The sequence below is a fragment of the Equus asinus genome, chromosome 24 (assembly GCF_041296235.1).
Source record: "Equus asinus isolate D_3611 breed Donkey chromosome 24, EquAss-T2T_v2, whole genome shotgun sequence".
In the NCBI taxonomy this organism is placed as follows: Eukaryota; Metazoa; Chordata; class Mammalia; order Perissodactyla; family Equidae; genus Equus; species Equus asinus.
Window position 1 is genome coordinate 22,260,867 of NC_091813.1, and position 23,561 is coordinate 22,284,427.

General features: G+C 38.4%; 1 pseudogene; it reads right to left on the bottom strand.

Moving 5' to 3' along the window:
* Window positions 1-3,016: 3,016 nt before the first annotated feature.
* LOC106838841 (proto-oncogene serine/threonine-protein kinase mos-like) overlaps window positions 3,017-23,561 on the bottom strand; it is a 68,983-nt pseudogene continuing 48,438 nt past the window's right edge.

A 23,561-nucleotide genomic window follows, 5' to 3' on the forward strand; every position in this document is an offset into this window, starting at 1 on the left:
ATACGTAAACAACTTAGATTCTTGCTCTAATGGTGGTCTAATTGTTCCATACAGTGGAATTCTTTATAAGGCAGACTCACTGTGTATCTTATCCAAGGCCAGTTATTATTGGAAGTATAGGAAAACCCAATTAGAACACTTTAACGTTTAGCGTTGTCCTGCACTGTGAATCTCCAGCAACGCATGGATGAGATATATGTCGCAGGGTTCATACCGTTGCACCTCAGTGTTACCATGACTTCTCTGTCTTTTTGGTCCAAGATTTAGGAATCTAAGCCAGGAGAGCCAAGGTCTAAGTTATTGTTTGGTGACTGAGCCAAAAGACATCAAAGAAACTTCCTCCCACGATTCCTTCCCTTACTCCATTATCTGTCCTCTGCATTATTCTTTACACTATTTAAATGTAATAGAGACCGGGGGAAATTTATCTCTCTCTTTTTAAGCACTTCTCATATATTTGTCTGAATGCAGAGGCATTACAGTGATAGGTGCTTCCAAAGAACCTAGAGATAAAAGGAGGCATCTAAATCAATGTCCACAACACCAGACTATTATTAATTGATATGAGACTGAGAAGCACATCATAGTTTCGAATATTTTTCTTAGGGTTAAAAAAAAATGGAAGGAAGAACTCTTGTGTTTTAGCAAATGAGAAGACACAGCAGCAAATTGTTTTGGGAAGGAGACTAGCATATGAGAATGTGGTAAGGGGGCCAAGACCAGGACCTCAAACCAGACCGCACGGAGTCAAGCCGCCACTCGACTTCTGCCTCTTGTGTCTGTGTCACTGTTGGTGAGTTACTTAACCCTCTTTGCCTCAGTTTCCTCAACTTCATAATGGGGATAATAGTACTCAATGGTTGAGCCTTATTAAGATTAAATGAATTGATACAAGTATTTTATTAAGTAAGCAATTAATAGCTATTAGCTATTATTATATAATATACCATGTCTAAAATATCTCTTTTTCACTAATTATATAGAATAAAAGAATATATAGTTTTTCCTGGATGATTGTAACATCACATAGTTGTGATTATTAGTGACATATTTGTTTATCAGGTGTTACGTATAATACTATGTTAGACATCTTGGAACTGGCAGACTTTTATTAATTGTATTTGTTAACTGGTTCTTGGAGATGAACTTGTCAATATTTAGTTTATTCCAGCTCAGTAAAAAAGCACAGTTGTGCGTATTGAAACATGTGAAATATACTTTCTTCTTGAAAAACTTCTATGCGGAAATGTTTTATCTGGAAGAATTTCTAGTGTAAATTGTTTAGGACTTTTTTTATGCTCCACTGGACCAAAATTTGAGAGTAATACATTTAGATTCCAGCAAAAACAAAAAAGCCACTTATTAAACTGCTTAATAAGATCTAATGATAATAACATTGTTTTCTGATTTTACACAAAAGCAACATCTCTGAGAAAGATAATTACTATCTGAACTACAATTTCACATTTTCTAGCCACAAGGTAGGCATGTGATCCATTTTAAAAAATAAATGAAAACACATACTACAAAGACATTTAATTTTATCCCCGATTCCAGAATACAATATTTATGTACTATAATTTACATTTTAAAATGCCAATTTTAATTTAAAATACAATAAGAGATGAACATACAATTTATGAAAAACAAACAATTTATAAAATAGCATTAGATCCCTTTTTAAAACCCCATGTTAGACTTCAAGCTTCATGAGAGCAGAGACCATCTCTCTTGTTCGCAGAGCTCTGCCAGGTGCCCTGAACAATGCCAGGCACATGGCATGTGCACAGTAAGTACATTTGTCTTCACACCAAAGTAAAAAGTAAAAGAAAATAAGTCAGGAAGGACTAATGAGAATAATACATTTGAGATATATTTTCGCTCTCTTTTCTCATCCCTTTTTGTGGGAATATGAATTTTTGAGAAAGTACTGAATGCATCTAATTTAGATAGAACTGGCATTCTCTTGATTATCGAATGTTAGAGTTTTCAAAGTTTTTAGCCCACATGAAGGGGTGTAAGTTAGGGAGTAACATTCATAAACATACAAGGCAAATAGAAATTTTTTGGCTCAAAGATATTTTGCTGAGGAAGATTCACCCTGAACTAACGTCCATTGCCAATCTTCCTCTTTTTTTGCTTGAGGAAGATTCACCCTGAGCTAACACCTGTGTCAGCCTTCCTCTGTTTGTTTGTGTGTGGGACACTGCCACAGCATGGCTGGTGAGTGGAGTAGGTCCTCGCCCAGAATCCCAACCCACAAACCCGGGCCAGTGAAGCGGAGCACACAGAACTTTAACCAGTCGGCCACAGGGCCAGGCCCTCAAAGATTTTTTAAAAAAGATTTTTAAGACTATTTGTATCTCAGATTTAAGATGATTTATTAGTCATTCGAATTATTTTAAGATTTTGGCTTGTTTCTTTTTGCTTTAGGAAAACTCAGCATAATAACAATAGCTGTAACAATAACAATGTGCCTACCATTTACTGAGTGATTGCAAGGGGCCAGGCACTGTCTTGAGCACTTTACATACACTGTGAGAGGCGAGCTGTCGGAGCCATCATGCGCTGGGCATGAAAGTTATCTCCACTTTATAGATGAGGAAACAGGCAGAGAGAAATTAAGTAACTTGCTCAAGTACACACAGCAGGCAAGTTTCAAAGCCAAGTTGTGAGCCCAGGCAAGTCTAACTTCAACTCTCATTATCTGATGAAATCAAAGCCTTTATAAACTTTATAAATCATATCATATAAATTATATATGAGTTACATACATGGTATAGGATTAGCACTCCGATTCAATTAAAGATTATTCAAGGACCACTTAAAAACAGTTTTTCCTTGAGGAAGCAGAATCACAAATAATAAAGTTGCTAAAAATTGGAAAGAAATTTTTTGAGTTTTTAGTAACTTTATTTTCTAAAAATTCATTTTACAAATATATTTTTTTCTATATCTTCACTTCGTTAAAAATGAGTAGAAACAGACAAAAGCTTGTCTTGATACAGGTTTAGAGTCAGCTGAATTCAGCTTTTAAAGAGAGAAAGTCAACCAGGAGAAGTCCTGCACTTAGCCACTGCAAAGCACTGGCCCTGTGGCAGCCAGTGGATGATGGATGATCTTCTCGAGTCTTTTCCTAGAGATGGAGTCAGTGAAGACAGCTGCTGAGAGAGACAAGTGAAGATTATAGGCCACTCAGTATAGACCATATACTGATGCTCCCCTGAGTAAGGCATTTCCTTGGTAGTCATTTGCCAGAGATTGATGGCAAAAGTATAGATGTCAGCTTTGGGCATTCTGTTCTCTTCTTTCAGGAGCTCTGGGGCTCAGTGGGTGTATGTGCCATCTAGCTGGTAAGGAGGAGTCTGGAAGCACAGCAGATCTTCCAGCTTCTCAGAGCCACCAAAGTCACCAATTTTGCAGGCATCTTGCTCATTGGTCAAATGTTTGCCAGCTTCAGGTCCAAGTGCACAATGCCTTGTGAGTGAAGGAAAAGCAGGCCATTCACAACATCTAGGAGTACTTCAGACACTTTTCCAAATGTAATTGCTTTCTGCCACAGCAGTGAGGCCCCTCCTCCTCCTCAGGGCAGCTGGAAGCACTGTATATGACCTGGTATAAAGTGAATTGCCACCAAGATCCATGATTATGGTGCCTAAACTAGTAAAGCCTGCAGGCATGTGTGTGTTGACAGCCACAACCTGCATGATGTTGTCATGGCAGAACCTTGCTGTGTTACACTCAGCCCAGAAACTCTACTAGGAAGCTAGCCAGTTTGTTTTTAAACATTTTTTAAAATATATATTTATAGGAAGAAGAGTCCAGGAAGCAGATTGAGAAAGACTGGTTAGAGAGGTGAGAGGAGAAACAAGCGAGAATGTTACTCTAGAACCAGGAGAGAGCACTTGAAGAGGTGAGATTGGCCAGGAGCAGTAAATACTTCAGGGAGGTCAAGAAAGAGAATGAAAAACTAGCCTTTAAATTTAGCACCATGGAAGTCATTGAAATGATCTGAGCAAGAGTAATTTTAATAATGTAGTTGAAGTAGCAGCAAATTACAAAAGGTTGAGAGATGCAAAGGAGGACGTGGAGACAGGAAGCATAAACAACTCTTATGGGAAGGGCAATGGAGAAGGGAAGAAGTGAGGATAGGACCAAGGTAGGCTCTTTATTAAGATGGGAGAAAAGTAAACATTTTTAAATGGTGCTGAAGGAAGGATCCAGTTGAGAGGAAGTTGATGATGCAGGAAAAAGAAGAGATAATTGAGAGTGTAAAGACTGAGTAATTGAGAGCAGAAAGGATCTAAAGAACAGATGGAAGGACCAGCCTTAGGTAGAAGTTTCTCCCTCTAGGATATGAGGAAAAGGTGGTGCAGTACGGATAAGTATATCCCTGTTGAGAGAGGAGGGTGAGAAAGATCTTTCCTGATAGCACCTTTTTTTCCCCCTGTGAACCATGAGGAAATATCTGCTGAGGCAGAAGAGGTTAGGGGTGGAATATGATGTCTGGCAAGACTGATGGATATCAGGGACAGCTACTGAAGGGAATGGGAGAGATGGCTAACCAAAGGGTGGCTCAGTGGTTCAGGGAGCTCAGCTGAGGTGAGACGCAGTGTATTTTTAGCATGGTATTCTGCATTATTCTTCAGGAGTCTGGGCACAGGAGCATAGAGGGCAAATGTTAGGTTGAGAAAGAACTTCGGTTAGCAGGGCTGGGGCAGAAGGAATTGATTCTAACAAGAAGTTTGTTGAAATGGTGTGCCATAAAATCTAGGCTGGACCAGAAGGAATTTGGACAGGGAGGTGGCCAGGGCTGAGGTGGGGAAGTGGACGATGACCTGGAAAAAAATAGAAATGGTCAGAGCATTAGAAACTTCAATGAGTTGAACGATAAAATGTATCAGGAGCAATGGAGTGAGATTTTTGCAGGAACGAGGGCTGTGGTCAGCGCGGGCGATTTAAGCTGTTTCAGGTGACGGTGGCTCAGGGTGTGACCCAGGGAATGGGGTGACTGCAGAGGATCACAGGGAAAGGCTGCTGGAAATAAGAAGCTCAGAGTTGGGATGTCTCAGGACTATTTAGAGCTGTAACTTAAGAAACTAAAATTCCTTTTCAAATGAATTTTTCATTTATCCAGAGCCTTGAGGGTTTGTTTCTTCCCACAGCTCAGCTAAAGTGGTGGGGGAATTGCTTTGGTGAATATCTCCTGATAGTTAACGTTGACCTGATGGGGATTATTTAGTCAGCAATGCTGCTATGCAGAAATGTTCATGGTTGTCCTCAGTAGGGCAGACTAACTGGTGAAACAGATAAATCCAAAAATGTATTGCAGCCCAACCAAGAGAGAAGACATGACAGACTATGCTTCACTGCAAGAACCAGGCAGATATTTGATTAGAGCTTTTTTTTTTTTTTGCTCTTAAAAACAAGATGGAATTAAATAAAGTATGGATAAATTATACTTAGATGCTTTCTCTTGCTTTTTTTTTTTTTTTAAATTTCAGTTCTGGCAAGGCATCTCCAAAAGATGTTCATACTTAGAAATGCAGGATCACTGAATGGTGTGCTAAATCACACACCAAAGGCAGAGATGAGGGCATTTGGCTAAGGTCAGATAAAAGAGGATGATGGGCTTAAGGAGAGGAGGGAAGAGAACTCTTATTTATTAAATGAAACAAGCATGGCTTCTGGCCTCAAGATCAACAACATCAAAGTGGAACACATTGTCTTCCTCTCAGAACAAACTCTTCCTCTTTCTGACTTCCTTACTTCTGTTAATGGATGCTTGAATCCTGTAATCTGCTGGATTTAAACACTGGAAGTAATTTCCTTTTATGCTTCTCACACTCTCATAAGTCCTGCACATATCTCATAAGTCATCAAGGCCTCTTAATTAATCCTTCCTCACATCTCCAGCAGCCTGAAGAATGACCCGTCAGGCTCATGACACTCCGCTGCTGACAGTTAAAATGGGAAGAGAGAACAGGGCCATTCTGTGTTAGCAGTTCTACCTAATGGGTGGCCACGTGGGTTTCTTTGGAGATTGCTGGCATTGCCCTGGGAATGTAGGTTATGAGACTCTACTCTTGGAGAGATCTGCTCCCTTCCAACCCTGGGACAAGGTTCTGTTAAATGCAATGCAACTACATGCCATTTTAAAAAGAAAAGCAGTGCTACAGGGCTTTGTTTTATAGACTAAAAGCTTGCAGGAAGTGTAAGGGTCTTAGCTCCTAAAAAGTATTTGACACACAAACATGCGCATTCATGTACACAAAATCTTGTTGAAAATTCCTATTTAAAAATGAATAGCTTTAATTCTGCTATATAGTCAAAATACAGCACCAAAGAGGTACTCCTTAACTAGCAATTAACCATCTTTTACGCAGAGATGTTCGTGGCTGTCCTCAATGGAGTAGGCTAACTGGTGAAACATATAAACCCCAAAATGTATAGTGGGACCAACAAGAAAGAAGTTTACTTCTTGCTCTTGTAAAGTCCTAAATGGGTTTTCCTTGTTGATAGCGAGCTCTTTTTCAAGCAGTATTTCAGGAACCCAGGTTCTTTCTGTCTGTAGCTCTACCATCTTCAACATGTGGCTTCAAAGGTCGCTTCAAGCCAGTGAAAGGAAAATGAATGTGAAGGATTGACTGCATATCCAAGACTTTTCCAGGCCTGGAAGTGGCACATAGGACTTTCACTCCCATCCCAATGGCCAGAACTTAGTCATATGGAAAATGTACTCTGTGTCCAGGAAGATGAGATATGAGGTTGACGAGCAATTAGCAGATTTTTCCACAATGGTATAGCAACTCGATCCGCGTGGGGAATTTACAGGAAGAACAACTGTTCTCCCGTACCCAGCATGGTGATATAGGTACGCAAGAGACTATTGACAGAGGAATAGGTCAGACCTTTAAATGAATAGGAAGTCAGTGGTCACATTTAAGGGGAAATATCTCCACTGGATATTCTAATAAAGTCTCCTCATTGTTTAAAAGACATCAAAGGGAAGTTTTCTTAAATAAACACAATTCAGTAATACAAAGTTGGCAAATTGACAGGTTGCGATGTGAGCCGTAGCAGTTTGAAGAACAAGGCAGGAAGCCCAGTCTAAAGAGGCAAAGCCCAGGCAAAAAGCTAAGAATGCCAGAGCAATGCCAGTGTGAGAAATCAGATAAGTGAGCAGAAATCAAGAAGCCATAGAAATCTTGGAGCAGAGTAAAATTGGAGGCACAAGTAACCCAGGTGCGAGACCTGACCCCACCATTTACTAGCTGACACAGGAGAAGACGCTTAACCTCTCTGAGTTTGTTTTTCCATTTGTAAATTTGGGGTAATAATACCTATTTCACAATAATTGATTGGAGAATCAAAAGAAATGATGTGTGTGAAAACTCATGTAGACTGGCAAAAGGAGAAAGAGGGCTAATTTCACATCTATTTTCATAAGCTTAGGGTTTTGAAGAGTGCTGTTTAGGAAAGAGAGGATTTGGAATCCATTTTATGCGTAAGTACATCCCTAGGCATGAATCAGAAGAAGGTTGAGAAGAACCAGCTAGTGTAAAGGGCTATCCTTTGGACGTGGGAAACTGCAGATTCAGTATCCTTTACAAAAGTCCTGCCTTCCTGCATGCCTGTCTTCCTCCCTTACTCCCTTTCTGTCTGCTTTTCTTTCCTTCCTCCCTAGATCCCTCCCTCCCTCCATTCCTTCCTTCCTTCTCCTTCCCCCCCTTCCTCCCTTCCTTCCTTCCCTCTTCTATTTTTCTTACTTTTTACCCCCGCTCCGTCTAGTTTCTTTGTTAGATGAGCCTGGACATTGGAGAGGGTGTAACTAATTTCATGTAACATAAGGGTTCTAAACGGGACTTGGCTAAGTTTGGGTTTGAAGGTTAAAATCAATAACAGAAACAGAAAGGATGTATTACTCACAGATACGTTATTTAGTGCAATTCTTTGGGGAAAACGTCATAGTACATTCCCTTAAGATGATAATTCCCTTTGACCTACATTAATTCTTCAGAGTATCCATATTAAATAATCAGAAATATAAAGGTCTTATGAACAAAGATGTTCATGATAGTTTTACTTATATCAGTAAAAAATTTGAAATCGGCTAATTGCTCAACATTAGACAAATGATAAATTAAACTACATTATATTCATACAAGAAAACATATAATTGTTAAAAATTGTGTTCATGAAGTGTTTCAGTAATATGAAATATCATGATAAAATATCAAATGAAATAAGTAGACTACAAAGTGATGACAACCACGTCAAAACGGCAGCCAGGAGAAGCCTAGAAGGAAATCCACCATGATGGCAATGGTTGTTGTCCAAGGATGAGTGACTACAAGTGCCGTTTTTCTTCTCTCTACTTTTCTGTATTGTCTATATTTTTATAATTCACCTGTATTAGTTTTATATTTGAAAATATAAAGTCAATTTTAGTTTCTAGGAAACTGAATTTGAAGATAAAGTTGTTGATGCTAACCTGCCTCATTTTAGCCTAGTGCTATTGAACAAAAGCTGGTATAATTAACAGTAAAACAAGTTCACTTTGTCTCTCATAATGTAAATAACACCTTTCAGAAGTGACTAGAAATATCTATCTATCTATCTATAGGTACCTCATATGAAAATATAATACTGGTTTTAGTGTTAGTAATTTCCTCTTTCATAAGTCATAGTTTTGCTTTACAAGATTTAATTGGTAAGAATAAAATGTAAATTGTTGGTGCAAAATTTTCAGTCTCTGTCGTTATGACAGCACAATTTCTATAGCCTGACTTATAGCATTTGCTTGTATCACAAAGACTGGGTTAGAATCAGTCAGAGTGAGAGTGAGCTTTTCTTTGAGATGATTTGATGAATCTTCTTAACTCTTGCCACTGATGCCCAGGGAACCTGTGCATTCTTTGGTAATGGCGACTAAGGTAATGGAAATATTTGAATAATCACTTAAAGACATTGACAAACATTGTCAAACATCATGACACCTCAGACATTCCGGAGAGTGGCCGGGCCTGTTGCAACCCACAGTGGGAGATGAAAGAAACTTAATGTAGCCTTATTCAAATATCCACTTAATTAGAAAATATTGATTTAGAGTGATGCTCTCAGAAATCCCGGATTTAAATGCATTGAGTAGTCACTGCTAGCTGTGAAGAGATGAACAGATTATCAGGCAAGCAGATCATCAAAAGTTGGTCTGGAAAGTCTCAAAAAGGACTCTGGAAGAATCATATGGTGTTATAAGATATTGCTAAAGGGATAGGAAAAGGTGGCCAAAGAAGATCAAAATATTATTTTATCAACCAAAAATAAAATTTTATAAACCATAAGAAGTGGATATGGAGAGTTCCTATCTTAATATTTACAGCTTTATTTGGATTCATTGAAAGGCATACCACCTCCTACAACTTGGTAAAATTGCATTCAATATTAAAATTACAGTACAGTAAACCATAAAGTTTACCCATGAGACTGAAAGTGACAGATTAGAATGGGTAAGGAAAATGTACCACGGCTGACAGGGAAAAAAATATGACCTGAATCTGAATTTCCTGCCCATGCAAATGAAAGTACACTCTGAGTCTAGGAAGCCTCATGGTCTATTTATGATAATAGGAATTCGTAGGTGTCTGGCTTCAGGTGAACCTTGCTGATATCTGGCATCAATATTAGTACAGGCACAAAGCTGTATTTTATTCCCTTGCAGAGCTTTCATGATGAAATTGAAAATATTGATTTGTGATCACCACAGTATAGATCAATCTAAACACATGGATTTTGTGCTTTGTTTTATTTAAAGGGCCTGGACAGGAGATTTCTCTTTTGCTTTATGTTCAAAACTTCAAGTCAGTGCTTCTCAAACTTCAATGTACACAAGAATCTCTTGGGGTTTTTATTAAAATGCAGATTCAGGAATAAGCAAAATTAATCTTTCCCGAAGGAAGTCAGAATAGTGGTTATCTTTGCAGGGTTAATGACTGGGAGGGGCATGTGGAAACTTTCTGGGATATGTAAATGCAAGACTTGTGTGAAATGTACTGAACACTACACTCAGGCATTGTATGCTTTACTAAATGTGTGTTATTCTGCTGTTATCATTCTAAAAAATGAAAATTTAAAATGAAGGTTCTTGGGTCATGATGCAGATAAAAGTGCCTTAAGAACTGGACCCATTGTAATAAGTCTGGGCCCATTGTTGGCTGAAATGAACTTGTCGACCAAATATCGTACATGAGTAACGGAAAAAGACAGACACGATTTAACTTTGCTTCTCACCATTTTGAGCACCCCACCCCACACCTATTTTTATAGCAAGCAGAATCTCAGCTAGCACTTTCTACAGTAATTCAGAAATTATAATTTCCTAAAGGCATCCAAATTAGTCAAATCTTGAAGGTTTTGTCTTTGTACAGCTACCAGAACAATGATTGAGTTATAATTCTTAGAATTGCATAGTTACTGTACTTGGGAACTGGCTTTTTAAGACGGCCTTTTCTCTCTTGTCCACCTACCTTTTCAAGGCCAGCTGCAAAACAGAGACAGCTCTTACTCACATTCTGACTGAAAGAATCTACTGGTTCAGACTTAACCTCAGCAGAAGGGAAGTATTTTCCCACCAACTATTATTTCACTCAACCCTCTCATGTGGTTCATGGAACCCTTCAGGAGGCCCGATCACTCCAGGATTCAATTTCCTGCAGACAAGAGCTTATGTTCCGTCCCCAGAGGATATAGTTTGGGTAATTCTTGCTGGCAACACTCTCCTCAAGTCTGTCACACATCTGATTACCCATCTGCAGAACAAACTTCTGGAGGAAAGCCCCTGAAAGTATTGCAAGTGACAAATGGATCATTCTCCTAAGCTAAATGGAAAAATGATCAATCCTCCCCCTCAGCTGCCGAGTTATACACAATGGCAATCATGTAATGTGTTGGGTCTACTTTGATGAATTCCACTTGTTAACTCACCAGAGCCCCCCAGCAATGAACAGGGAAGGTAAAGGAGAGAGAGTGACCCCAGGACTAAGTTTTTATTTCCCTCAATTACGAACTCTTTTGCTTTCAGATGTTGGACAGTTGCTAATTTCTTCCAGTCTTTAACGTGGTTTGGCTCCCAGTCGTAAAACAAAAAAGAAAAGATGTCAGTTGAGATAAGATCCCTCTGCACACAATGAGCAAACACATTTTTGAGCAAACTACAACCAGACTTCGGATGTCCGAAAAATAGCACAGACTGAACTGAGTCACGAAGGCTTCAGTTTTCAGTTGTTTAGCCAAGCTCATGTTTGTCTAATAGCTTGCTTATTCCCTGCCAAAGCAGAAACATCAAAGTAACAAGAAGACACCAGAAATTAGCACTGCTTTAAATGAGACACTGTCTTTAATTTGCTCCTTTACTCAACAAACGTTTGTGGGATGCTGACCATTTGCCAGATTGTTCCAAGCACTGGGGATACAACAATGAGCAACAGACGCTCCCCCCTAAATGTTTTATGATTCATAATAATAAAATTATAGTAATGATGAGATGGGTGAGATAATTCATAAAACAAAAGACAGGTCTGAGGAAAAAAGTCATAGAAAACATACTAACAAATTTCAGAGAATCAATACAGAATAAATAGAGCAAATGATTTCCGATTTTTCTGAGACTTACTCTTCAGAATACTCACTTATGTAATTTTCATTCCGAAAAAGTTGTAAAGAATTACCAGTTTGGTAAGTAGTCCTCAACACATTCGCAAGGGATTGAAATTGTTTATTGATAATGTGTACTTGTTATTGATTCGTATTCTGAGTGTTAGGATGTTGGCTTTTTTTTTTTGCTGAGCAAGATTCACCCTGAGCCAACATCTATACCAGTCTTCCTCCACTTTATATGTGGATTGCCACCACAGCATGGCTGGTAAGGAACGTAGGTCTGCACCCAGGATCCAAACCCACAAACTCAGGCCACCAAAGCCAAAGAGTGCACCAAACTCAGCCACTGTGCCACAGGGCTGGCCCCCTGTGTTGACTTTTTAACAGATGATTTGACATATAATATTTTTTTCCTTTTATAAACTTTTCAATTTATGTTAGTAACATACATATGGCTAAAAAAATCAAATAGCCTCAAAATCCTTATAATGACGAAATAGTAATCTTAGGTCCCATGCCCTTCTTCTCTCCTGGTTCAGGTGCCTACGGACAACTATTGTACTTGTAACTCTTATTTGCTTCTTCTGGTAGTTATTCCCAAATCTCTAAGTAATATGCTATTTGGCTGCTCCTTGATCTATCAATTTTAGATTCATCTACTAACTTCCTTATTATGTCAGATGACGGTATGGTTCTCTTACACACACATGCACATCTCTCCCACTACTATCCTCCCCAAACAATCATATCAAAGCTTTTAAATTAAATTGATAATGTATGTATACTTACTGGAAGGCTAAGAAGTATACTTTGATTACATTCCCTTTTTTTCTTGAATACATTATGTTATTTTTTAATTTTATTGAAGTCACACTGGCTTATAATAGTAAATAAATGTCAGGTGTACTTCATTATATTTCAACTTCTGTATAGTGTGCATCATGTTCACCACCAAAATTCTGCACCCCTATGTTCACTGCGGTGTTATGCACAATAGCCAAGACTTGGAAACACCTAAATGACCATCAATGGATGAAGGGATAAAGAAGATGTGGTGTGTATATATATACACACGCATATATATATATATGCGTGTGTATATGTATGCAATAAAATACTACCCAGCCATAAAAAAAGATGAAATCGTGCCATTTGCAACAACATGGATGGAACTTGAGGGTGTCATGCTAAGCTAAATAAGTCAGATGGAGAAAGACAATTACTGTGCGGTTTCACTCATACATTTACTTTCTCATACAGCTTTCTCTCTTGAGTCTCTATTGTTTTCCTCTCTCCTGCAGATTTGCCTATTTTCGTGTGTTCAGATTTTCAAGTGAGGCATTATATCATGTGTGTCATCCCTATATTTTGTTGCCAGAGCCCCCTTTCCTCCTGCTCTAAATTGGACTAGTTATGTGTTGGCCTACTGCACAGCTGTATTCATGGAAGTTCACTTTTTGGATTTGCTTTTTCTTCCATTCTTTTTCTTTTTCTTAGTTTGTGTCCTGTTTTCTTGCACATCCTCCAATAACTTCCTAAGAAAGAGTATGTGGGAGTTAAGTTTTGAGTCCTTGCATGACTGTGTTAAAAAAAATTCTACGTAAGTGGCTGAGTAGAGGATTTTAAGATAAAAAATAAGTTTCTCTCAAAAACTGGAGCATCTGGTAATGCTGTTGGGAAGTTCACTGCCATTTGGACTTTCACTGCTTTGAAAGTGATCTGTTCTTTCTCTCTAGAGATGTTTGGGTTATCTCTTCATTCTAGAATTTATGAAATTTACGGTTATGTTTGCTTATTGAAAGAGCTGAAAAATCAGTGGGCCCTTTAAATCTGGACACTCATGTTGTCTTTGTCTCTGGGGAATTTTTGTCTATTTACAATGATTATTTCTTCTTCTCTGAGCCTCCTAGATTGATCTTTTAGTTTTTCTTTCTTATTCTGTCTCTTTTTCGTTTTGTTCTACATTATGGGAGATTTTCTTGACATTATCTCTCAAGTTGTCTGTTGAATTTAATAGTTTGCCAATCTCATTCTTAATTCCAAAGAATTCTTTCTTGTTTGCAGCTATTCCTTTTTTATGTGTCCTGATTTTGTTTTAGGGATGCAATATATTCTCTCGTATCTCAAAGGATGCTAATTGGAGTGTTTTTTCTTTCTTTCTTTTTTAAAACGTCTTTTTTATTCTATGAACTGTCTCTATTTTCTCCTAGGTCTTTTTATTTCTATCTTTTCCCCCTTTGTTTGCTTATTTTTCCCAATGTTCACACTGGAAGCTTTTCTCAAATGTCTAAGTTTTGGTTGATTCTTCATTCCACTGAAACCTGATTTGGCTTGTTGATAACCAGGCATTGCTTTAGGTGGATCAAACAGAGATCCTTTAAATGATCCATTAAAGATTCTAGAATGTTTTGTCTCTGGAGCCATTCAGGTCCCCCAAATAAAAGACATTCAGTCTTCTGCTTGGGAGTTCAATTCCCCATTGCAGCTGATCTCCATTTCAGAACGATTTGTCCAATTGTTCCAAACACATACTTCCAATTGACTGCATTATTTCCAGTCCTAGGCATCAATTCTACTGTTCCATTCTTACTCCCACTCCACTCGTGAGCTGCTCCCAAGTTCTAGGAGGCAAGTCTGCTCCTTCCTAGTCATTTTCTTCTCCATTCCATCAGGTTTCAGCTTGCTCTGCCCTGTTTCATCAGCAAACATTACTCCTCCTTTTGTTCTCCAGAAACCCATTGAAATCCCTGGTTCATGAGTGATGGTGACTCCATCATTCTCTTTATTAGTATAGCTTTCTAGAGACTTTTTCTTTACTACATTTTAATATACTCTCTGGAGAGAGAGGACACAACTGTGGTGGTGTTCTCACCATCTTTAATGGTAAATTAGTGTAATATTTTCAATGATAACTATCATACTATTTTAAGGAGTCCATTTTTAAATTTTTTCCCATATTTTAGCTAAAGGGTTTCTTTTATATGGCTAGACAATGGAAATATCATGGACTTTAAAGTCAAACAGACCAGTCAAACAGAATCTTGGTTTTGCTACATATTAGTCATATAACATTGAAAAGTCACTGAATCACTTTAAGTTTCAGCCTTATAATAAGAATAATAGTATTTATCTTGAAGACCTCTTGCAAGAATTAAATGAAATAAGGCGTATAAAGCACATAGATCATCAGTGCCTGGCATATAGTAGAAACTCACTGTCCTTGTTATGCTTGTGTGTGAGTTGTCTGTTACTGTGAGCACATTACTTGAACTCAAATCTCCAATAATCAGATTCCTCAGCTTAGATGCCGCTTTTTCAGGGAAGCCTCTCTGACTCAAGATTGGGATAGAGGTGCCTTCTTTGCATTCTTGCATCACTCTGTTCATTACCTATTAGAACTCCTGTCACACGGTAGTGGAATTGCTTATTTAATTGTCTATCTTCCCTATTAGGCTGGAAACTCCATGAGAATGGGGACCTGGTGTGTACTGTTCACCTGTATCTCCAACATCTAGCACTATGGTTGGCACAGAGTTGGTGCTCAAGAAATACTTGTTCAATGAATGAATAATACCATTCCACTTTTAGAAAGCTGACTATATTAGAAGATTTTTTAAAGATGTAAAATGCATTCTGTGCCTCAAATTTTTTTGGTAAGGATGCAAGATTACTTTTATTTTGGTACTATTTAGAAAGGTAGTAGAACATTCATTAAACAACCAATATGCAGAAAGTTAGAGCAACACAAATATTGGATAACAAACCAGGACCATGTACAAAAATCAAATCCCGTTAAAACAATCAACCGCTTCTCCCTGCACCCCTCTCTCCACCGTGGTGGAGCACTGAAGCCTTGTAGCTAAAGGAAATGCAACAACTCACTCAGAAATTGGTATTGGTTTTAATCTTGTTACTGCTTCAAAGTCAAGCTTCTATTTAATTGCTCTGAAATCTAAATAATTCCTCAGTAAAAAACAAAACAAAACGAAAAGAAAACCAGTCTTTGGATGGTTTCAATTTGGTGGGGATGCCAGAGCCTATAAAAAGATCCAACAAATGTGTTTCCATTTCTCTTCTTGGAATGCTTTCTTCCTTAACCTCACCACTTGGATAAAGCTGCCATCACCAACTAAAGAGCTCTATCCTTAGCAAAAGTGATCTATTAGGAATATAACCTGCCTGTTTAATTTATCTGTTGGATTGTCCTGGACACTCCCTTCTCTTCCAGGAGTACTTAGGAGAAATGGTGTCTCTTTGCTGTTCCTGTCTCTGAAGAAGGATGAAGATTCTGCTGGCCCTGAGTTAACTCCTAAACTACCCAGAAGATGTAAAATCTTGGATGATCAAGCTATTTCAACCTATTAATAATCACGGAGCTGATGAATGTGGTTATAACAAGACTAGAGACCAGACTTTATGCATTCTACCACTGTGTTTAGTAGAATAACTAAGATGGGACTCAGTTGATGCTATTGTTACTACCTTTGTTATTTTAAACTGAAAATAATCTTAGTGATCATCATTCTAAACATTTCCTTTTACAGATGAAGAAACTGAGGCCCAAAGAATTTAAGACTTATCAAAAGTCAATTTCAAATCCATACAATAATGAGAACCAACAAAAATCTCACCAGATAGAAATCCTGACTTCTTATAAACAGATAAAACTTAATTGTATTTGGGAATATTATCTTTGAATATACATGATTCAAGTACTCAAAACTTAATGCATTAGTTCAGACCACAGTGAAAATATCTGTTATCAACTGGTTTATATATTCTTATGGGAATTCGCTGCACAGAAATTCTTACCTAGGTTTGTAGTTTAAGATGTATTTTTCAGATAGAGAGACTATCAAGAGTAAAGAGTTATAGCCAAACAGCTTTTTTTCAGAGGCTGTCTCTACTCCTGTTGTCTCTGTGCTTCAAGACACAGAGGCAACAGTAGTACACAGAGCAAGTCCACTTCTAGACTGATAAGAGGGAAGAGGGTGAGATGTTGTGAATTATGTTTTTCTTATAGCTGCAGCCTTCATAGCCTGGAGAGATATTTTGGATAGAAAATGACCTAGTGACTCCCACTAATCAATCATATGACTTGTCAGGTCATTGAAGCACAATTTGTAATAATTTACCAATAGAGCCATTATTTGCAGTTCTATTAGGAGCTAAGAGATGGTTTGGGGTTAAATTTAGATTTCTTTGGCTCATTAGAATCATTTCTATGTTACCAGTATAGTGAGACTGAATATCATCTGCTTATGTGATTTGTACCTTTGTTGGATTTTTAATCAAAGGCCTATCCATGATCAAAATTTTTATGCAGTCATAGCTTTTGGAAAGTAGTAATTCTTACTTAACCTAATGAGTGACTCTCTTCATAAGAAAGCTAAACATTGTGTGCAAGGCCGTTAGTTTGTGATGAGCTATTGCAGAATATTATCCCAAAGGTGGCAGAAAATCCATCACTTCATAAGTCCACCAATTTGTGCAGTGATGAGGCTCTTGAGATGGACCTGCGTGGTCATTTTTCAGTGGGATTGATGTGCTAATGCTGAGCAGTAACGTCTCCTACTGTGTAGAATCTTATTATCTTAGAGATGATCTTTTTGCTTTTAAAGAAAGCTGAACCTAGTTAAAATCCTCATGAAATTTCCACTTCTGAAGGTCCATAAATAATTCCTATGTCCCTGTTATTTGTTTTTTTCTAAGTGAATGTACAAAAACATTTCATCTTGCCCTAGATGATTTACAATTTATAAATGATGTTCAGCTCCAACATTCTTCATTCCTAACTACATATTCTGAATGGATAGTTTCAGTGAGGATACTATTGGTTGCAAATAATAGAAGCTGATAACAGAAGTTTAAAAAATTTGAGCAATTTACTCATGTAGGAACAGAAAAGTCCAGAGGTAGTGTAGGCTTCAGGCACAGTCCAGCCAGGACTCTGGGCCTATTTTTTGCAGTTTGCTAAGATCTTCCCTGCTCCATGTTGGTGTCAAAATTAGGCTGGCTTCCTCCATGTTTTTAACATGGCTGCTAATACCAGTGTCTTTCATGCTTCCTCATTCATATTAACCATGGGTTGTAGGGTGAAAGGGCAGGGAAACTGAAGAAGTAAGAATCTTCTATCCATAATCAAATAAGAGGTGTAAGCTTTGGTTTAATTGGACCATCATTTATAAATCACACTGGTCAAGGGCATCATTCTCTGATTGGATAAAGCTCTCAGAGTCCATCTTTGCAGGGGTGGGTGGGAAGATCAATTACATCTAAACTTATCTTAGCCACAAAATGGGTGAAAGATAAAATGGACATTGTTGAGACAACCTCAATTTTCTCTACATTGACCAAGTAGGAAATGAATTAATTGTATATAATTTGCATTTTAAAACCTGAGAGCTATAAGGATGAAATTATCAGATAATATGATGGTTACCAACATTTATTCTGCTATACTACATTGAGAACAGACATTGTCATTCATCATCCCACATGCCTGGGTAGGTTTATATGAAATTATCTTTTTTTTTGCTCCAACTCTATCTCTTTTTTCACTACAGAGAGAATGTTGAAATAATGAGAGAAAAACTAGACTGTGTTCCATTTTACTATCATTATAATTTTATTGGCTCAAATTCAACTTATTAGAGTATAACAGTGAGCCATGAAATGTGGTTGAGAACCTCTAGATTTTAGATAGAGTAGCACCTGCCAGCTTATGTGGTATGAATAACTGCTCTATTAGACGTGGTCTATACCAAAAGAGAAATATAAAGTTCTTCAAAAAAAATAAAAAGCTTTGTTAGTGTGTTAGTCAGGTTTCTCTAGAGAGACAGAACCGATAGGACATATATAACTAGAAAGAGATTTATTATAGGGTGTTGGTTCACATGATCATGGAAGCTGAGAAATCCTACAATCTGTCATCTACAAGCTGGAGACCCAGGAAAGACAATGCTGTAGATGCTAGTCTGAGGCTGGAGGCCTGATATCCAGCAATGGTGGAGGCAGGAGAAGATCAGTGTCCCAGCTCAGTCAGGCAGAGTGATTTCAATCTTCTTCTGCCTTTTTGCTCTATTCTGGCCCTCAGTGGATTGGAGGATGCCCGCCTATACTGGGGAGGGCCATCTGCTTTACTCAGTCCACCAGTTCAAATGCTAATCTCTTCCAGAGACATTCTCATAGACACACCCAGAAATAATGTTTAACCAGATATCTGGACATCCCTTGGCCCAGTCAAGTTGACAAAAAACCACCACAGCTAGGCATAACATAGTGTAATGAAAAGAACACAGGATTTGAGCCAGCATTCTCCATCAAAGACACTGGCAAGGACTCAGCAAGTCACTTCACTTCTCTGAGATCTAGAGGCATGAAAATACCTAACCTACCTACTGTGTAAGAAGTTGTTGAAAGCTTAAAAGAGATAATTTATATGAATACATTTTGTAAATTGTGAAGTGCCGTATAGATTTTAGTATTAATTGGAAGTTAAATGCTGTTATTAGAGAGTGAAAGCTCCTCTACATAGATTGTAAGCTCCTGAGGGTAGGTACTGTTTCTTTATCTATGTTTCTTCACTGTGTTTGTCTACCAGTAACTGTTGAATAAATAAAAGATGACATGAAAAGAAGGACAATAAGGTTGGTTATGGTAATTAGGAAAAATATCTTTGGTATTGGAGAAAATAAGTTAAGCTGAAGAAAGAAATTATGATACTGGGTAAAAGTTAGGAAAATTTGAGTTCCTGAGTTGAAGCTAATAATCTATCATCAAAATATCCACACATCCATCATGCCAGTGGGCTATCTACTGTTTCACTAAGAGTCTGTAGCTAGGATTGTTAGAAGATTTTGCCCCTTTGGGAAATCATCTCTAAGTTTTAAAGGACATCCCAGGGAAATGGGATTAGCTTTAAAGCTGACTTTGCTGGAAGGCATCTATACCATTTAGCAAAAATATACCTGTACTTCTACATTCTGTATGTGGCTAGGGAATCTACACAATTGATGAAGTTCTTATAAATCTCAAAAAAAGGAAATAAAAATCTTTGCTACTTCAAGCATGCATTGTAGTCCTATAAAAATCAATGATACTCTTCACAGGAAACATGGAGCTTTAGGCACATGTGTCTTCACTCTAAAACTTCTTTCTATAACTGAATGCAATTAGTTTGTCACATGTCCCCAATTTATTGCCGTTTACTAACACTAAAAATTTTGCTAGGATGTGCAGAGAATGCACATTAGATATAATTCCTGCCAAGTCGGGTGCAGGGCAAATTTTCCCCACAAAACTCCCAGTAAAGTATCTTCTATGAACTGCAATAGACAACCCACAAATTCCAGCTACAAATCCTGCAAACTGTACCACTGGGAAGCAGCACTTTAACTGATGGTCTGGTATTTCCAAAAGATAATGTCACCATGACATTTTCAGTCTTTTAATATCCTTTTATTGAGTCCCTTTTGTATCATCCTAGAGCTGGAGCCACTTGAGCTAGAAGAGCTGAGATGCATCTTTGTTGATTGCCATGTTCTGTTTTGCATAGCCAGCTGGGCTGTCAAAATATAACCTCCCAAGTTCTTAGCAGGAGGCATCTGACTTTAGCTTTCCCCACTACTAGAATAAAGATGCCACTTGTGAAGTAAGAAAATGTTCCTTCTGCTAAGGCTCTGTTTTCAGTAAAGGAATCTCTACCTACTGGGAATCTTCCTGTGTTGAGCCGCCATGCTCATTCTACGTCACTCTCGAACCAACATAGGTCAGCAATGCCCCTCAAGTCTACAGACTCAGATGGGTCTTCTTGGCCAAGATGCTGTGTATGTGTGTGCATGTGTATTGGCAAGTTTGTGTAAAATATACATATACAATATATGAGCTAATCTAACCAGTTTATCATATAAAAACTTTGTTCAAAACTGAAAATCATCTATGTCCAGCAAAGAACATCATTAACAAAAGATAAAATTTTAATTGATCATTTTCCTCCATACATCATTACAGCAGCTATTCCCATGGCTGGTGACCCATAATCTCAAGATCACGATCATCTCTTTGTCATAGCTCTTTCAATTGTTCGTTTTCTTCTCTTTCAATAGAGAGAGAGACAGAGAGACAGAGAGAGACAGAGAGAGAGAGAGATTGCATTAGTCAGGGTTCTCCAGAGAAACAGAACCAAAGATATATACTATATATATATATAGGCAGTGACTAATTTTTTTGATTTCTTCTTTGCCAAAAAGTATTCTTCCCAATATCTAAAGTAATCACTATCATGAAAAATTTGAAAAAGACAGAAAAGTATAAGGTCAAATTTCAAAGATACACAAAAGTGAAAAGGAGAGTATAATGAACCTCCATGTCCCGTCACCCAGGTTCCTTAGCAGCACCCCTTGGCCAATTATAGGAAAGAGATTTATTTTAAAGAACTGGCTCACGTGATTATGGAGGCTGGTAAGTCAAATCTGCAGTCTAGACCAGCAGGCTCAAGACCCAGGACAGCTGATGGTGCAGATGAAGTCTGAAGGCAGTCTGCTGGAGAGTTCCCTCTTGCTCCGGGAGGGCAATCTTTTTGTTCTGTTCAGACCTTCAACTGATTGGATGAGGCCCACCTATATTATGGAGGGCAATCTGTTTACTCAAAGTTCATCAATTTGAATATTAATTTCATCCAAAAGCACCCTCTTAAGTTGACACCTAAAATTAACCATCACAGATTTATTCAGACCTGTATCTATTTCTTTTTTTGGGAGGGGAGGGGAGGAAGACTGGCCCTGAGCTACACTTGTGCCAATCCTCCTCTATTTTTTGTATGTGGGAAACTGCCACAGCATGGCTTGATGAGCAGTGTGTAGATCCACACTTGGGATCTGAATCCTTGAACCCTGGGCAACCAAAGTGGAGCATGGGAACTTAACCACTATGCCACCTGGCTGGCCCCCTGTATCTACTTCTATATTTATCTATGTTTCTATGTATAGATATACAGATATATATTTTGCTTTCCATTTTTCTCTCTTGCTCTGATCAAACAGACCTGAATCCACATCACAGCCCCAACAATTATGTGTGACTTGTGGCACGTTATTGAACCTCCATAAGGTTCGATCTCTCATTTATACAATGGAGATATCACACTTATTCCTTAGGTTCATTTTAAGGGTAAATAAGGTCCTATGTATAAAGCACCTGGTACCATGTCTGCCATACAGTAATTGCTCAACAAATGGACACTGTTATCCATTCATTCAAACAAACATTTATGGATCCTGATTCTTTCCACTTCTTCACCTCTAATGCTACCACCCCAGTTAGCTCACTCTGCTGTATCTGGTCTGGATTAGTTCAGTAGCTTCCTAAATTATCTCCTCACTTAACCCTGGGGGTGGTCAGGGAAACCCTGACTGATAGATTGGTATTTGAGTGAAGCATAGATATATGTGGAAAAAGTATTGGTGGGAGGTGAAAGGGGCAGAGAGCACAAGAGAAACCTCAAACAAGAAGAGTGTTCAGGACGGAAATCCAGTTCCCTGAGTTTTGAGAAATGCTATCCCTTTTATTATGCTCAACAATGTGAAAGCGTTCTTGTTAAGAATTTTTGACACAATGAAAGTGAAATATGGTATTTCCTCTTCCTTGATGCCTGCCTAAAGCGGAACGTGAATTGACCTACGGAAGGAAAGTGCAACAGCCGCAGGCAGAGCACCGACCAGCCCGCACGCTGAGCTCTACGCTGCTCTTACCATCAAAATCAAATGTTGACTTTTTAGATAGTAAAGACTAATTTTGCAAGTGAATCAATATTAAAGCAGGTGGGACACCAGGATGAGGTCTCTTTCGTCAAGCACTCACATTTTGCGGCTTAGTCTAACTAGTATTTGATCCTTCCTGCGCAGACCTTTGGACTCGTTAATGAACGAAACAGGCGCACCAAGGCTTAGTAACTCCAAATCTAACATTTCAACATCTTGATGTAGAAAGACAACAGGGGCAAGTCAAATGGAGACCTTTAACTCTAATCCACAAAACCAAGAAAGCTAGCACAATGCCTGCCTCTGAGTTGTAAACGAAAATGTATCCATAACTTGCATATTTGCCTGCACAAAACCAACCAGTTTAGGTACATTTTTCAGTAATGTGTCTATTTTTTCCTAAATAATCTGTTAGTTTGGATCTTCCATTGACTTCAATTCTGACAAAACACAAAAATCAGATTTTTGTTCCTTTGGCAGGATATAAACAAGCTGCTTTGTATGGCAATTAGCTGTTCTGTTTTTCCTCCCTTTCTTGACCTCCCTTGAAGGATTTGAAGTTTAAGCTATCTTTGCCCTTATGAAAAAGGGAACTGGCTTTGATTGATTAAAGCTCTGAGCTTGATGGTAAGAAGGATTTTTTTCTAGAGGACTTAAAAGAAAATGGATTTGTATCTATAGACAAAATATTTATTAAAAGCAGACAGGGAAGAGAAGGGTTTCTCTCAGGCAAGAAAATATTCCCTTGGGTGGGTAGGAGAGGGGTGTAAGAGTGGAGAGCTGCAACACCCTGGAGTATAAGAAACTTCTAGGTAGAAGGCCTCATGGGTAACATTGCTGGGACTTCTTCACCCCAATTATGGCATGAAGTAACAAAGGACACGATGAGGGGCAGTGTTCAAATGCTCACAAGTGGGGAGGGAGGGAGTCAACATCCTTAGCACCGATTCATTCTTGCAAGCATGGCCTGGCAATCACGGGCAATCGTTTTGGGGAGCATGGACAATCTGTGCCCAGGGACCTTGTTTGCTCTTCCTTTCGTTGGTATGTCTTCACCCAGCACCTTTACAGAGGCCATCTGCCAGAACTGAGGCTTGTCTGTGCCCCTAGATTCTATGAGACCTTGCTCCGAGGGGGCAGCTTTCC